At 37.9% G+C, this 18,313-nt stretch overlaps 1 long non-coding RNA gene across 1 annotated transcript in view; it reads left to right on the top strand.

Moving 5' to 3' along the window:
• The window catches only part of LOC137163353 (uncharacterized), a 31,145-nt gene extending 24,096 nt beyond the window's left edge, over positions 1–7,049 (top strand). The window contains exons 2-3 of the long non-coding RNA XR_010922693.1: positions 6,585–6,699; positions 6,944–7,049. This is a non-coding gene — a long non-coding RNA (uncharacterized lncRNA). The remainder of the gene's footprint in view (positions 1–6,584; positions 6,700–6,943) is intronic.
• The last annotated feature ends 11,264 nt before the right edge of the window (positions 7,050–18,313 follow it).

Genomic DNA, 18,313 nt, shown 5'->3' on the forward strand with positions numbered 1-18,313 from the left:
AAAATGTGGTACTGTAGAAGGTAGTCCAGTAATTGCAATATAACATTTGTATAAAAGTAGCTCAATCCTACTCATTTCTTAGAAATCTTATCTTTCAGAGAAGAATGTGGTTTAGAATGTAAGAGATCAGAACATTTGCTATTTGGTAACAATTTTTGGTAACCTCTTCTTTTGTGGGTTGGGAACAATAAGATATATGTTTATAAAGCCATCGGAGGCATTTTTTGTGTTTATTCTGTTATATTTATATCAGCACAAAAAAAGTCTGTAAAAAATTCAGATAGCACACAAGTAGACATAAATACACTGACACAGAAAGAAAGGTAGAAAGTAGGCTAGGTTGAGTTCCCTTACAGAAGCCCTAGGGCTAAATCCTTGGTGTAAATATATTTACTTTAGTAGGGTCACTCTAAGGATGAATTTGGAACCTACCTGTTAGAGTCCTAACCAGTCTGGAGAGAATAATCTGATAAACAAATAACACTTGATTAAAAAGCAGAAAACCCAGAACTAAAACAACTTGATCTTCTTTGTTCCTAAAATTGATTTGGGGGAGCCTTAAGAAACCTCAGAGGCAATTGATCCAAGCGTCAAACAGATTAGTATACAGTTGATATATTTCTGCTTCTTTGTTTGAATTCTGATGCTCAGGGATATTCTCACTGGGTTTTATTCTTACCTCACACACCATTAACTTTATTCGAGTTACTCCTGATTTACACTGAAGCAAGTGAGATCAGAATCAAAATCCTAGTGTCTGGACACCCAAGAATATCTATCAATGCTTTAATCATACAATTCTTACAAAGAAATACTAAACTAAACTATCGTTCTGGCCCCAAATATGGCAGCTTGTAATAGTTTAGGACCATTTCTGTAGAATAACTAGAATTATTTTTCACAAGCAAATTGAGGAGAAGGGGGCATTTTTCCATGGGATCACCAAATCTCCCTTGCCATTTTAGGTTTGCTGCTGGGAAGAAGTAACTCTCTATGGCTGTGTTAAATCTTTAAATGCTTTATTTTGAATTCCAAGCACATATTTGAGCCATGCTTGTCCTCAGATCTATTTTTCAACTGAAAACAAAGTACTATAGTCACAGAGGAGCTGTATGCCAAAATATAAGAAACAAAAAGGAAAGATTAAAACCATCCTGGTTAAATGGCAATGTTCAGAAGTGAGTTAGGGCTAAAAATCCAGCCTTTAAAAATTAGAAATCCAGCACAAATTATGCTTTTAGAAAGGAACAAACTTTCCAACTTGATATCTCAGTGTAGGACCAAGAGGAAGTTCTAGATCACCTTTCTGTGCTCTCCATTGGGGGACTGACCAGGGGTGTGCCAACTCTAGTGTAACTTAAGTGTCATGTCAAGAGCTGTTTTGAGTTATACCAGCAATAACTATTCTTTAGGGACCATTTCATCAGCTGGGACTCACTGGAGTACATTGCACTCTTGTCATCTTCCTTCCCGCCCCCCAGCCCACTCATCTTCACATGCACCATATGCTGAGGGGAATCTCCAAGTGCCTCTTTAGGGCGCTTTCTAGCCAACTTGTCTTGCCTGAGCAGCACAAAGTAACCAGAAGGGGGTTTGAGGAACTCACAATACAGTGTTCTCAAGATTTTTTAATCAAGAGTTTTGTCAACAGTTTCAGTCGACAGGCTAGTTATAAATAATCTTCTCCTTGGTAAAATATGAGCAACCAGTCCTGGACAACAAGCTGGTGTGAGCAAGCAATGATATATTATTGATTTTTGATAATATTGAAAATAACATTGAGAATGTTTCCAAGATCTCTGGCCTCTATCCTCAAACAGAATGGGAAGAGCTATGCATCGCCTACTTTCTGTGCCACCATTTCCATCTGCCTTTATTTTACCGTAAACTTTGTTTTTGCTGAGAATCCTGGGCTGTATTTCTCTGCATCTTTTTGTTTTCTTTTCTTTCCTGGAGGATAGAATTAAGACTGCTGCTCAAGGGAGAGGTGCTGGCATTCATATGTTTCTTGTTTTGACAGTGACCGCACTCATTGGTCTCTTGGTTTGTTCATGAAACTGCCAGTAGTTCCGAGGTGCTAAAAAAAGCCAATAAGTCATTTTAAAATTTCCTCCATACCAGGGATCCTAGTAGCAGAATTAATTAGACCCATCTTGCATCCACACCAAAAAATGATGTTTGTTTGATTTCTGAGTAGTAAATAAGAACATAAGAATAGCCACACTGAGTCAGACCAGTGGACCTTCTAGGCCAGTATCCTGTTTTCTGACATTGGCCGGTGTCAGATGCTTCAGAGGGAACTAACAAATAGGGCAATTATTGAGTGATCCATCCCTGTCATCCAGTCCCACCTTCTGGTGGTCAGAGGTTTAGAGACACCCAGAGCATAGGATTGCATCCCTCACTATCTTGGCTAATAGGCCTGTCCTCCATGAACTTATTTAATTCTTTTCTGAACCCACTTATACTTTTGGCATTCACAACATCCCCTGGCAACGAGTTCCACAGGTTGACTGTGTGTTGTGTGAGGAAGTACTACCTTTTATTTCTTTTCAACCTGCTGCCTATTAATTTCATTGGCTGATCCTTTGTACCTGTGCTATGTGAAGGGGTAGATAATATTTCCTTATTCACTTTTTCCACACCATTCATGATTTTATAGCCTTCTATCATGTCTCCCCTTAGTCATCACTTTTCTAAGATGAATGGTCCCAGTCTTTTTAAGTTCTCCTCCTATAGAAGCCATTTCATACCACTAATAATTTTTGTTGCCCTTCTCTGTACTTCTTCCAATGGGGCAACCAGATGGGGTGACCACAGTATTCAAGGTGGGTATGTACCATGGATTTATATAGTGGCATTATGATATTTTCTATCTTGTTATCTATCCCTTTCCAAATGGTTCCCAACATTTTGTTAGCTACTGTTTTACTGAGTAAACGTGGTCCCCCTTCCCCTACTCCCCTCCCCGCATTAGTGTTGTTCTCACTTATCCATGTTACAAACATATTTTTGTAGTGCTGTTGGAGGTTGTTCAGATCCTTGGCTCTATGGATGATGAGATTTACCATGGATAGTCATATATTTTTAATGTTATCTCAAGTTCAATAATAATATCTACAGTTAACTCAACTCCATTGTCATTTTGGAGCATATATGGAGCATATACTATAACAGAAATAATAGAAATAAATATGCCAGTAGCACCTAATCCCCATTAGGATTGGTGGCCCCTTTGTGCTAGGCACTGTAAATGACCCCAGGAAGCTTACAATCTTAGTATATATTGAGAGACAGCTGGCAGATACAGCTAATAGGCAAAAGGAGCACAAGGAAACTCAGATTATTATGATTAGCATATTAAGCAGCAGTGATAGCACCCTAGCAACCTAGCCAGTGTCAGTTTATTTTGTAAGCATCACAGGAGAGGGAATTTTAAGGAGAGGTTTGAAAGAGGATAACTGAATGGTGACTTGTATTTTTACAGGATTTTCTCCCATGGATAAGGAGTAGCATGGGAGGGAAGCATAAAGGTGTTTGAAGTAAAATTGGACTGTTGAGTGATAAAGACTGGCATCATTGGGAGAGGAGAGGTGGGGTCCACAGCTGGATGGCACTAAGCCAGGAAGGGCCCTAAGATAAAAGACAGGTAGTTTGTTTGATGCAGTGGGAAGTGGATAGCCAGTGTAGGGATCCAAGAAGGGAAGTGATATATTCAGAGCAAGAAGCCAGGAGGATGATCTTTTGTGGCATTTTTTAAGGTAAGAATGGCGAGATGATATTTGTCAAGACCAGAAAGGAGAGGGCTGCTGTAGAGATTCTGTATGCAAAGTTCTGCAGACTCTCTTGAAACATTTCCATTATTACTTTGCAACATCATTTTGTCATATTATAGAATCATAGAAGATTAGAGTTGGAAGGGACCTCAGGAGGTCATCTAGTCCAACCCCCTGCTCAAAGCAGGACCAACCCCAACTTAATCATCCTAATCAGGGATTTGTCAAGTCGGGCCTCTAAGGATGGAGATTCCACCACCTTCCTAAGTAACCCATTCCAGTGCTTCACAACCCTCCTAGTGAAAAAGTTTTTCCTAATATCCAACCTAGGCCTCCCCAACTACAACTTGAGACCATTGCTCCTTGTTCTGTCATCTACTACCACTGAGAACAGCCTAGCTTCACCCTCTTTGAGACCCCCACTTGAGGTAGTTGAAGGCTGGTATCAAATCCCCCACACTCTTCTCTTCTGAAAACTAAATAAGCCCAGTTCCCTCAACCTCTCATAAGTCATGTGCTCCATCCCCTTAATCATTTTCGTTGCCCTCCACTGGACTCTCGCAAATTTATCCACATCCTTTCGTAGTGGGGGGGCCCAAAACTGGACACAATACTCCAAAAGTGGCCTCACTGATGCCGAATAGAAGGGAATAATCACTTCCCTTGATCTGCTGGCAATGCATAGCCACCATGATCTGTGTCAGTATGAGTTTGATTTATGACATCATATATATCTTCTGTCCTAAAAAAGAGTACAGTGACATTCCAGGCATTTGTCACCTGACTCAGTTTTCTTAATGGTTATTTTCCATATCACCACGCAGTAGGATCTCATACCTGAGAAAATACTTCAATAAAATTAAGCCATATATTGTTGTAAAATAGAACAAAATATTTTACTTTGAAACTAAACTCAAATAATTTGACTTTCATGAATATTTGCTTATTTTCATAGAAACATTCCTCTCAGCGATCATGAATATGGAAGTGCAACAGCAAACTACATTATTAAACAGAACCTTCTATTTCACACTAGGCTGTTCACCGTGGAGATCAGAGAGGGAGGCAAAGCTGTCTTTTCATACAGTTGCATTATAAACATGTCCTTAGCTGCTGTTTAAACCAAAACTTGCAAGAAATGTTAAACCACTGCTAGTAACTTGGCCTACTGTGCATCATATGAATAGTTCATGAAAATCATGCATTAACCATTTTACCCTCACATTCAACTTAATGGTGAATTGGGAAGAAGCATGTAGACCAAGGGTTGCAGTGTTCCTGTGATACTGCAACCCCTTGGTCATGCAAGATCTTAGGCCATGGCTCCAGCTCTTTCCTATGCCTGCCTCTCCAGCTCCCTGTGAATTTTTCTCCGCTACCTGTGCTGCTCCAGATTTTCTTGCTTGATCCCACCCCATTGCCATTTACCCACCTAATTCCAACTGAATATTACATATATGTGAGAGGTGTGAAAAATTAAGGGCCCAATTCTCATTTACACTAAGAGTCCTTTACACACTGCTGTGAGTCTTGAAGTAAGTATAAAATACATAAAGGAAAACAGACTAAATTCTTCACTGGCATGGTTGTCTCTATGCTAGAACTCTATCCAGGAGCTTTACACACTCCTAACTATGAAAGGTTTGGTCGCATATCATTGTCAATCTTCTTTTATTGTGTTAATGCCAGAGCTCTGGCCACGGTTATTTGGAAGACAGTCCTGCCCCTTGTTGCTATGTTATTATCAAGCATTGTACAGCAATAGTTCATCTGTCTATTCAGTATATTTATTGAATGTACTGGTCTTCAGTTCTCTGACATTCTGCCTGGTTTGTTACTTTAATTGACATAGATGTGGTGGTGTGCATGTATACATACTGGTGAGTGTATGTTACAGGTTCCTCCCCAGAGTAATCCCAGAGGATATGAGTTGTACAGATTCATCTATAGAGTATTGGCTTTTAGCTCTGGAGGGTCCCAGTTCAATCCTTGGTGTGTTGCCCAAGGTGGTGACTGTCACACATGCACATCCATTGGCCTAGCTGTGAAGTTTGTGGTCAGATTGCCCTACTAGCCTCAGACTCACTGATCTTACACAGGGCCTGGGGAATATCACAGTGAGTCTGTTACATAGATATGGTACTTAAAAGTTATTCTATTGGTATTTGCCTTTACTGGGCATTTTCAGGCATAATGAAAAAGCAAGGTAGATGGACAGAGAAAACAATCTGCCCAGAAAAAAAAAAAAAAGGGTTCTGTGTAGGTGATGGGATCATCAGCATAGCCTTTTTTTGTCAAACCTATTAATGCAAGACCATGGCAATCTGCTGCCCAGAAATCAGTCTGCTTTGTGCACTTTGAGAAGAGCAGGCACACACAAATTGTAGAACCCTTTTAGAGTACAGAAAATACAGGCCCGATGTAGTTTAATTGGAAGATGACACAGGTGAGATCAGTATATCTGAAGAAGATGCTAAAGGATGTGTCATGGGTTTCTTTTCTGAAAAAAAGACTGGATGATGGTGAACCACACGTTCATTGTGGTACACGTTATGGAGCTTTCTGCTTAGGAGCATAAGGGTTACAGTGGGAAAGGACAGAATGCTGAGGAATGGAAGGGTGTAATGGAAGGATTCTTTCAAAGGCCTGGGAAAGAGTTAATGCAGCCTCAAATGGAATTAATCTTCTGCTGGCTTTTAGGTATGGCTAGAGAGGGAGGAGATAACTGGCATTTTTTATTCCTTTCTGTATTCCTTATCCTGAGAGGCTGCCCCCTCCACTGCCTCAGAGCTTTTACTGTATTTACAGAGCTCTGTGTGGCCAGGATGAGGAGGGACACTGCTGCAGAGGCACCTGACTCCCCTACACATTGCACAGGACAAGAGGATTCATACAGAGGACACACTAAGTATGGAAAATACTGGTAAGACCATCTGGCCCTATCTATCTGGTGCTTGTTGTCAGGGTCTACTATATAATATGGCTACATAGGCAGGCTATGGAGGCAGAATTGCAGATAATTTTTATTCTGCAACCTAATTATGCTCCAGACGCTAAGATTTCATTTTTAAAAAAGAATAAATCACTAGCCCTTATGTTTGTAAAGAAAACCTTCAAAGTAGGATCTTAATGTAAATTTATCCATTGATATCTGTTTGAATCTACAGACAGCATGAATCAACAGCTCCAAGAAGCGTGAATAGTTCTATCCATCATAATGCATGTTAACTCTGAAGATGAACGATGGCAAATTAAATTGCAATATGAACTATTTCTCTTCAGAACATTTTAGCAGAATCACATGACTAAAGTGCTTAATTGTTGCTGTTAGAGGTAGTGGCAGATATTGAGGCAGGAGGCAGTGGGAAATTTTGTTATTGTCCAGGGATGCTGAGGGAGAGCACAAAGCAAGGCACTACATCTTGATTCAGAAGTCTTCTAGGGGAAAAATATTCTATTTGCTTTTTTTAATGATTATTTCTTTAGTAGTAAAGATCACATATTTGCCAATGTTCTTTAGGGCTATTCTTTGAAGAACCCAAACTTTAGCTGTATAGAGTATAAAACAGATGTGCAACTTCCTTATGTTTTCAGCCTGTATACTAATTCGTGTTTCAATTAAAAGTAAAATTATTACATTATTTAGTTCATGCAATTTTTGATAGAATAGTGCATTTATATGTTAATTTTGCTAAGATCAACTTTATTTATCTACAGGAAGATATTCCAAGATTATTGTACATTTTCTTTGCTTCTGAAATGTTATCACATTTAATTGCCTGATCTTATTTGGGTTGCAATCATAGTAATTAATTAGCAAGAAGGTGAGGGACAGCATCATATCTAACTATCTGTTATGGCTGCTTTAATGAGGAAAATACCTGCCATCATTCTAAAGGCATCCTGTGTACTTCACAAATACAGCTTGCTGTAGCATTCTCATTTAGACTGTGAACATCAAAGGAAATTGATGTCAGGTGTGAACAGAAGCTGTTGAATATATCTGTTGAAGAATCTGAGTGGTATGTCTGGATGGGAGAGATGAAGGGCAGCTTAAAACATTAACAAAACTACAGGTAATTAGTGTAAACTTTCAAGGGTAAGGTATGCTTGAGGAATAAAAATGTTGTTTATAGCTATTCCCTGTAGTGCTACTATAGCTAAGAGTCTGTCAATGTTTTCATTTATAAAGTCCTATTTTTATGGGATTGTGAGCTAATAATAAAAAATGTGCTTGGGGCTAAAATTTGACAATTTAAAGAAAAAGGTAATTTGTTTTTGTTTTTCTAAATTATCTGAATAACAGAAGTTTACCTGTTTTGAATGCTTGTTTGCCTCCATATAATTCAGCTGTTGGTTTAAAATCAAATTAATGAAATTTGGCAAGCAATTAATCCTTAACATAGACTAATCAGTGCTGGAATTTTGAAAAAAATAATAAAGCAACTGAGATACTTAATGTTTTGCAGGCACAAATAATATCTTTTTTAAAATCATAAAGAATTCTACTGTCTACTTCTCTCTTTATATAGCATATGCCAAACTAATATTTACATTCCAAAGAAAGCGTTACAATATATGACCTGAAAAATAAACTTAAGAAGTGCCGAAATGTAAATGCATTTGATAGATTATAATGGCACTGTACGTTTATTGTGTTATATCTGGCTTACTGAGTGGTTACTAATGGTGTCATCATACCTTGTGTCAGTAATTCATTGTCAATTCCATTCGGTACGATCTTTTTTTCTTTACAAAAATGGAAATTTCCATTTCATAAACCCTTTCTTGAGTTGTTGAAGTTCTTCAGGCTTGTGTCTCTCATAATTCACTTAGGAGACATGCAGTAATAATTTCCCAGAAATGAACTGCCTCTTAATTCTTATTATTTAATTATGGCTGAATATTGTTTCTCTATGGGCTTTGTTTACTGTAAATGACATTTTTCCTCATTACGTTATAAGAATTTTAATTTAAAAGATATAGCTCTCACATATTAGAGTCAGATGCTTTCAAATAGAAGTTTATAGGCCAAACTGTGCTGTGAGTCACACCACTAAATCTAAGAATAATTCCTAGTTCATAGAGAGCTTTTCAACCATTGATCTCAAAGCACTGCAGGAAAGTGATAAGGATCATTACTCCATTTTACAGATGGTGAACCCAAGGCACAGGTGATGTGACTGCCCGAATGGGCCACTGGCACAGATGGGATTAGAACATAAGTCTCTGACTTGTGCTTTACTTGCCAAGTCTCACCATCTCTGGCAACTTTACTGAAGTCAATGGAGTTACACTGGTGAAAATTCAGGCCCTGTGTTCATATATGCCCCAAACATTCCTCCTGCATGTGTGTTGATAGTGCATCACACAATGAAAAGTTGGTACTGTTTGGGAAGTTTTACTGGATCTGATGGTCATGTATATTGACTTACTAATATATTTCAAAATGGGGAAATCATTTTAAGTGCACCCACAGTACCCATTCTCTTCTCAAGTCTCTGAACATATGAGTATATCATTCCACTATAAAGGTCAATGGCTAAACATCTCCTGCTTTTTTATTATGGGAACAATCATTTAATCCGTATGTGACTTATTTCTCTGGACCTTACTCTGTGATCTCTCTTTCACCTCTATATATGTACAGGGGTCACTATTGCAATTTCTTAAATTACCAAAAGTTAGCACCTATGGTTTCTGAATTTTTTCTTATGTTTATAACAGAAAATAACTGTGATGTCTCAGATATTTGGTGTAGCAACTGGTGGTAAGTGGTGACATTGTATTGGTGATGACCATATCCGAAACTATTGATCTGTCTGCCAGATGTAATGCTGATGTTCAATCAATGCTAAGATTTATACAGTTGCCAATGGTTGGAGAGCCATCAAGAGCTGATTGTAAGAAAAGTGGTTCATATTTATTTCCCCAAGAAGCTACAGAGAGTCGTAAATTGTAAAGCCAGAAGGGACCATGATGATAATCTAATCTGACCACCTGCATAACATAGGCCACAGAATCTTACCTCGTGATTCTTTCTTTAAGCCCCTAACTTCTGGTTGAGCAAGGTCATCTTTCAGAAAGACATATAAAGACACCAAATGTTGAAGAATCTACATATCCTTTATGACACTAAGGAACTTTGCAGAACAGATTGTGAAATTTTCTTCCTCACATAATGTGCTACCTTCTAGGCAGAGATATATCTGACCCAAACTGGAACTCAGGGACAACCGGGGGTTTAAAAACCAGTGTCTATGTTACCAGAGGAGCTAGCAAAAAGGAGCAGCAATCAGGGGAGTTTAGCAAGGGAATCTAAAACGGAGCATGAGAGCCAGATACATCTAATAAACATTCTCTAAATTTAGGCCAATAAACTCCATACACACACGTCCCCCACAGGAAAAAACACACACACACATAAACAACAACTAAACAAACAAACAAAACCCTACAAGAATAAAGGCAGAAGTCCAGCGCCAGAGTGGGGGCTGTCCAGTTTATTCACTGAATGCAGCATGTCTGACTATATGTCTTATGAGCAGTTAGCATATTGTGTAAAAAGTTTGTGGTCCTCAGAGACTGAGTACAGGTTCTGGAGACTTGAATGACTGAACAGGGGGAGCTAAGGGAGATAAAGGTGTATATAGATGAGACTTTCAAGGACACAGTAGAGTGGTCCCACCCCCAGTCTGAGAGCCTCTCTGCTGTTGAGGAGGTTGAAAGTCTCAGGGAAGAAGAACATCAAGCTGGAGCAGAGGGAAACAATCCATATTTGGGATCCTGCTTTCAGATGATGTCATGGTATCCTCTTGCACTGAGGATACCCTTCCAGGGGAGGGAACCCCAGTTATTAGGAAGACACAGGTAGTGGTAGTGGGGGATTTAATTATTAGAAATGTAGATAGTTGGGTTTCTGATGACTGGAAAAACCACTTGGAGAATTGTGTGCTGGATGTGAAGGTGGCAGATCTCTCGAAACTTCTAGATAGACTCATGTGCAGCGCCAGGGAGAAGCCTGAGGTTGTGATACATGTAGGTACCAGTGACATAGGGAGAGGTAGGAGAGAGGTTCTGGTGGCCAAATTTAGATTGCTAGGAAAGAGATTAAATTCCGGGACCTCCATGATAGTATTCTCAGAAATGCTTCCAGTTCCACACGCAGGACTAGTTAGACAGGCAGAAGTGCAGGGTTTCAATGTGTTCAGACATCACAGAAACTTGGTAGAATGATGATAATACAATGGGACATGGTAACACCACCAGGATATAAAATATATAGGAATGACATTCACACTGGGGGGGGGAATGGCACTATATGTGAAAGAAAGCATAGAGTCAAAAGTGATAAAAATCTTAAATTAATCAAACAGTACCACAGAATCTCTATAGCTAGAAATTCCATGCTTGAATTATAAGAGTATAGCAGTAGAAATATACTACTGACCAGAATGGTGATGGTGACTGTGAAATGCGCAGGGAGATTAGAGAGGCTACAAAAGCAGAAAACCTAATAATAATGGGGGATTTCAGTCATAAGTGGCACACAGGATCTGATCAAAGAGATGAATATAGCTGAACCACTCTGTAACAGTGACCGTTATGTAATTAAATTTAACATCCTTGTAGGGGGGAAAATACCAAAGAAAGCCACGAAAGTATAATTTAACTTCAAAAAGGGGAACTACCCAAAATAAGGTTAAACAGAGACTAAAAGGAATGTTCACAAGAGTGAAATGCCGGCAAGCTGCATGCATAATAGAGGCTCAAACTATATGTATATCCCCAAATTAAAAAGAAAACAGTAAGAGGACCCAAAATATGCCTCCCTCGCTAAACAGAGTAAAAGAGGTGGTTAGAGGGAAAAAGACATTTTGTAAAAGTTGGAAATCAAATCCTATTGAGAAAAATAGAAAGGAGCATAAAGTCTGGCAAGTCAATTGTAAAAACTATAAGTAAGCAGGCCAAAAAAGAATTTGAAGAGCAACTAGGAAAAGACACACAAACTATCAGCAAAAGAATGCAAGTACATCAGAAGAAGGAAGCCTGCCAAACAATCTGTGCGGCCACTGGATGATCGAAGTGCTAACAAAGCACTCAAGAAGATAAGGCTGAGGTGGAGAAGCTAAATGAATTCTTTGCATTGGTATTCACTACAGAAGATGTGAGTGAGATTCTCACACCTGAGCCATTCTTTTTAGGTAACAAATCTGAGGAATTGTCCCAGATTGAGGTGTCAATAGAAGAGGTTTTGGAACAAATTGATAAATGAAACAATTATAGGTCACCAGAACCAGATGGTATCTACCTGAGAGCTCTGAAACAACTCAGATATGAAATTGCAGAACTATAAACATGTCGTGTAACATGTCACTTAAATCAGTCTCTGTAGAGAGTAAATCAGAGTAAACCTAAGAGTAAATTAGAGAGTAAAACTGTCACTTAAACCAGTCTCTGTAAAGAGTAAATCAGAACGACTATAAGAAAGTTGATGTGATGAAGAGTTTTTAAAAAGGCTACAGACGTGATCCTGGCAATTACAGGATTGTAAGCCAAACTTCAGTATCAGACAAATTGGTTGAAACCATAGTAAAGTACAGAATTATCAGACACGGAGAAAAACAAAATATGTTGGGGGAGAGTCAACATGTCTTTTGTAAAGGGAAACTGTGCCTCATCAATCTATTATAATTCTTTGAGGGGGTCAACAAATATGTGTACAAGCATGATGCAATGTTTATAGTAGACTTGGACTTTCAGAAAGCCTTTGACATGATCCCTCACCAAAGGCTCTTAAGCAAAGTAAGGAGTCATGGGATAAGAAGGAAGGTCTTTTCACGGATCAGTATCTAGTAAATATAGGAAAGTGTAGGAATAAATGGTCAGTTTTCACAGTGGAGAGTTGTAAATAGCAGGGTCTCCCAAGGATTTGTACTGGGACCTGTGTTCTTCAACATATTCATAAATAAGCTGGGAAAAGGGGTAAATAGCGAAGTGACAAAGTTTGCAAAAGTTTACAAAATTACTCAAGATAGTTAGTCCAAAGCAGACTGAAGAGTTAGAGGGGATCTCACAAAACTGGGTGACTGGGCAACAAAATGGCAAATGAAATTCAATGTTGATAAATACAAAGTAATGCACATTGGAAAACAGTCACATATATACATACAAAATGGTGGGATCTAAATTTGCTGTTACCACTCAAGAAAAAGGTCTTGGAGTCATTGTGGATAGTTCTCTGAAAACATCTGCTCAATTTGCAGTGGCAGTCAAAAAAGATAATAAAATGTTAGGAACCATCAAGAAAGTAATAGTTCATAAGACAGAAAATATCATATTGCCTCTTTATAAATTCATGGTACACCCACACCTTGAATATTGCATGCAGTTCTGGACTCCCTATCTCAAAAACGTATGTTAGAATTAGAAAAAATACAGAGAAGGGTAACAAAAATGATTAGGGGTATTGAACAGCTTGCATATGAGGAGAGATTTAAAAGACTGGAACTGTTCAGCTTGGAAAAGAAACAACTGAGGGGAAATATGATAGAGGTCTATAAAATCATGAATTGTGTGGAGAAAATGAATGAGGAAGTGTTATTTCCCCTTCACAGCACACAAGAACCAGGGGTCACCATATGAAATTAATAGGCAGGAGGTTTGAAGCAAACATAAGGTATACAATGCAGTCAACCGGTGGAACTTGTTGCCAGGGAAAGTTGTGAGGGCCAAAAGTATAATTGGGTTGTAAAAAGAATTAGATAAATTCATGATGGATAGATCCATCAATGGCTATTAGCCAAATGGTCAGGGATGTAACCCCATCCTCTGCGAGTCTTTAAGCCTCTGACTGTTAGAAGCTGGGACTGGATGACGGGATGTATCACTCAATAAATTACACTGGCCACTCTCAGATTACAGGATGTGGGCTAGATGGACCATTGGTCTGACTCAGTGTGGCCATCTTATGTTTAGACCTCCAAATCAGAACAACCCAATCTTTGCATTTGTTAAAGATCTGAATCCAAATTTTGCAAATGGATCCTGTCTTTATTATGAAACAAATCCATGGACCCAGCACCTCAACCTTTGAAGAGTTCATATCTTAATTTAGATCAGAATTATAATTTTGTGGTTTATGCTAATCTCCCCCCACTTGATAAATCAGGGCCCAATTCTTTCTTTAGATCCATGCCTCCAACTCCCATCAATGGAAGCTTAGCCTGACTGTCTGAGGGGAAAAACTGGCACACAGACCCAGTATATTCACACTTTCTTTTTATGCACAAGAAGCAATGGCTGAATGCAATAAACACCTGTCATATTAACTAGTAAAGGATATATGACATATCTGCAAACTTAATTGTTAGTCAACTAGGAAACTATAGTAAAGAAACTAAAATTCCAGCAATGGTGCACTGTTCAGGGGAAGGAACGGCAATAATTCCAAATAAATAAAACACACAATATTCTATTGAATTCCAAGATCATCTAAAATTACTCTTCAGCTGACCTTGGAATAGATATGTCCAAGCCATTTTGTTTAATAACAGTATGTCTAATATTAGTATGGAAATGACAAAAAATTATTTTAGAATTTCCTCAGTGACTGACAAGAAGTGATATCCTATGAAAAGCTTGTACAGAACTCTCTTTCACCGTTTCAACAATTATCTTTTTCTCTCTGAAATTAAACAATAGATGAGACCTCCTAATGGCTTTCCATGTGTTCATCACAGCTACCTGTATGAATTTGCAGTAATTAAGCAATCTGAAACACTGACTGACTCAGAGAGAAAGCTATTCCATACCAGTGGTGTCCTTGAAATGTCTTCATCATCAAGCAGTCTCTTCTCTTCATCTCAGCGAAAGCTAATGTCAGCACTACTGTGTATCAACCCTTTTGCTAGAACAGCTATAGAAAACTTATAAGGATGCTAAAATAAAAAAAAATAAAATAACCCCATCAGCAAAGCAATATGGTCGGAGAAAAGGCCTGTGCAGATTTTTTTTGCTATGGGGAGAAAGAGAATGGGGGCTGCATAAGGGGATGATTTTTTGGTCTTGGCTTTAAGGTCAAAAATATAATTAGCATTTGATAGGATGTGAAGATGCTCTACCTCAGGGACTACAATGGCTGAATTTGTGCCATTTAATGTCAACAGCTATCAGAGTTGTGATAAAATTAATAGAGGTTTATGTGATTGATAACCCAGCTCCTCTTCCATTCCGGTACAAAAGTCCCACAGGTTTAGCAGCTAGAAACTACGTTTAGATCAGTTTTGAAAGGAAGATGTTTGAACGATGTACTTATGGACTTTAATTATCTTCTGAATCTGTGACAACATTCTCTCCCACCCCCCCCCCCACCCCCCAAATAAAAAAAAAATACATGGTTTAATTCGTAAGTGTGGAAGGTGAATTTAGCTGATTTATCTGGCAGCAGGGCATCCTTTATGGCCAGTCAAATGTGAGTGAATGGTAACAAAGGCAGATATCCTGCAATGGATTTTTCACAGATATTCTAGAAAAATCATGGTGTGTGAATGTGAGCAGAGAGTGGGAGATTGTGTTTGGTATAAGAAGGCAAGACATACCTAGTACCAGGATTCAGCAATGAAAGAAAATTAGACATACTGTAAATACTGTATACTTTAAACTAGGGCTCAATTTATTTTTTATCAGTTAATAAGTTGCCTTCATTATCTCTAAGTCCAAAAAGAAAGCTCTAACATAGTGGCCATTGTGACTTTAAGAATCTTACTGATTTATTATAGTTTGAATAAAAAATGAAAATGTCATGGTAAAGGGACATACACGGCTTACAGCTGCCATGCCACAGATCTCATGGACAGCAGTTCATATAATTTTGATAAAAATGTACTAAAAATGAAACCATTCAGAAAATATGTTTTGATTTTAGAAGAAACAAATACTGTTAATGTAAAATGAGGTATTACATATACAAATATTTCAGATTTAACCTGTTTCCATGCTTATAGCTCTTCAGATGGCTTTTGTGAACCTTTGAAGAAATAGTAAGATTTTCTTTTTATATATTTTGGTTGATTTCAGAATTAAACAATAATGCAGTTTTTCATGCCCCCAACCTTCCTTTTCGCCTTAAAAATAATATGGTAAAATAATTTGGTAAAAATTTGTCCCCTTTCTTAGTGGATAATATCCTAGATACATACATTTTTGTGAAATGGAATTTCTTATCCAACAGAACACTCTGTGATTGATTAAAAAAAATACTTAGCCTAATTTAAAAATCATAGGACTTTGTGACTAAAATGTTGTGTCCATAGAAAATTCCAGTATCATGTTGCTCATTTAGGGCTTGAATCTGTGTCCGTTAAAGTCAGTAGTAAAGTTCCCATTGATTTCAATGCAGTATCAGGCACTTCAGCCCAATCTCTTAGTTCAGTATCTATGAACATCAGACAAAAGGGAGGCCACATTCATCATCTCCCAATTACTACAGCAATGATTTAGTAAAGACTTATACTGCAGGTCCTTACATATTCCTCAACATTGGCAGCAAAACAAGTCTGTCTAATCTTTCAAGACTAGAGCAGGAAAAAAATGGTGCAAAGGAAGTGGTTAATCAAAATTGAATTTTGATGAAAATATTCATCAAAACTTAAAGCAAAGAGGAATATCCATCACAAATACAATTCTCTTATTTTATCATAGTTATCTAATGCATTCAATAAATGCTGAGTCACTGTGATTTTTCCCATTGAAGGCAAAAAACTACTTGTTTTACTTGGGGAATACACCCTGGAACAAGTAAATAATGATATACTGTCCCTAAATGGACTTAGTCTAGTACTGTGTATGTTTTTAAGAGTCACACAAAATCAACTGAAAAGTAACTGAAATCAAAGAGAAGAAATCTCAGTTATTTACTGTGAAACCAGTACTTCCAGTTCCTCCTTCACAGGTTAATCCATGTAGCTCCACCTAAATGAAACTTAAACTTTATAGCAAGAGTGCATAGTGTCTTACATCATCTTACTCCATGCTATAAATAGTCACAATTACTGTGCCCATAGGATAAACCTCATTCTTGTATACTCAAATATGTAACAACTAATAAGTAACAAAGTCTGAAATGTAGTTCATATAACATGTTTATGGTGTGCAACAAGTATCATATCCAAAAAGAGCTGCATGCAACTAAACAGCAGTCATAAATACATCCAGTCAAATTAGAGAGACAGAAGGTTTAGAAAAAAAAAATTCTGAATAAGATAACCATGAGATAACTTAATGGGACTACCCATATCCCAGCTGATAAACACTCAGCAATCCTTATCAGGATATTGGCTATTAGAAAACTTGATGGACAGAATTATACCGTGCATATTATTTGCCTACTGGCTAACTACTGGCAAAAAAGGACTGGGCATAAGAGATTGAGGAACACTGAGAGATTTAACAATGACAGCTTCATAAAAAAATGCATGCAATACAAAAGGAACAGATGTAAACATTTTAATAATTACCACCTGTATCTGAGTGGATCATTGAATGTCGCAAAGGATACTAAAAGAAAATGGCATCAAAACCTTCTCAGACAAAAGATAATTCATGTTAAGTTTGTACATACATAGCAGCTCCTACCCAAAATTTAATTCTGCTTATATAAAGTAGTGTCTCAATAAAATGTTATATTATGAGAAGTTGGAGATCAGGATTATGAATATGTATTGGCACTATTAAGAAAAATTATGGCAAGAGGCCTGAATGCATGGTATGTATTGCAAAAGCTGTCTGTTACAGGTGGAGCAGGCAGAGAATCTATAGGTTGCCTGCAATTTTCCAGTAGAAGACCCTGTTTTTAGTTGCTTATTACTTTGTCAGGCTTAAAACATTTGTGCTGAAATTTTCCGTGCCAAGTGTCTGAATCAGGCTGAAATTTTTGGAAAGTTTCAGCTAAAATGGTTCCACTGTTTTTCATAATGAGGTTCAGCATAAATACATTGTTCTGCCAATGTTAAAAAAAATATATTTTACAACCATTTTTATCAAGTTGTACCACCTCCATGCTTTGCATCAGATATTTGAAATTTGTCAGGCGCATCACTCTGATGTCAGGGATGTGTCTTTGGCTATTCCTGTGAAAGTCCACCCAAATTATGCTAACTGATAGCCTCCCTAGAATCTTAGTGTACACATCTAAATAGAGAAGTGTTAGAGTGTGGCAACTTAATTTTCTGAAGATTCTTTCTTCACTCAGTATGTCCCATCTCCTCATAGCTTCTACTTGCAGCTAGACTGCCCTTGCTCTATTGCTTCAGAGTGGTTGAGTGTGCTCTAGACTAGGGTTGCAGGGGTCAAGTAGGATTTTTCCTGCAATTTTACCTCCCTAGAGCCAGGGGCTGCTGTGGCACTGTTGAACCAGAAGCAGGAACAGAAATTCTGAATTTTGACCAGATATTAATATTATATAGTTGCAGGTGGGAAAAGGGGTATAACACAGATTTAAATACACCCTCATCACTACTAGAAAAGAAAAATTCAAC

Source organism: Emydura macquarii, unplaced genomic scaffold (assembly GCF_026122565.2).
Source record: "Emydura macquarii macquarii isolate MOO-44397 ecotype Brisbane River unplaced genomic scaffold, CSIRO-AGI_Emac_v2 contig_2531, whole genome shotgun sequence".
NCBI lineage: Eukaryota > Metazoa > Chordata > Testudines > Chelidae > Emydura > Emydura macquarii.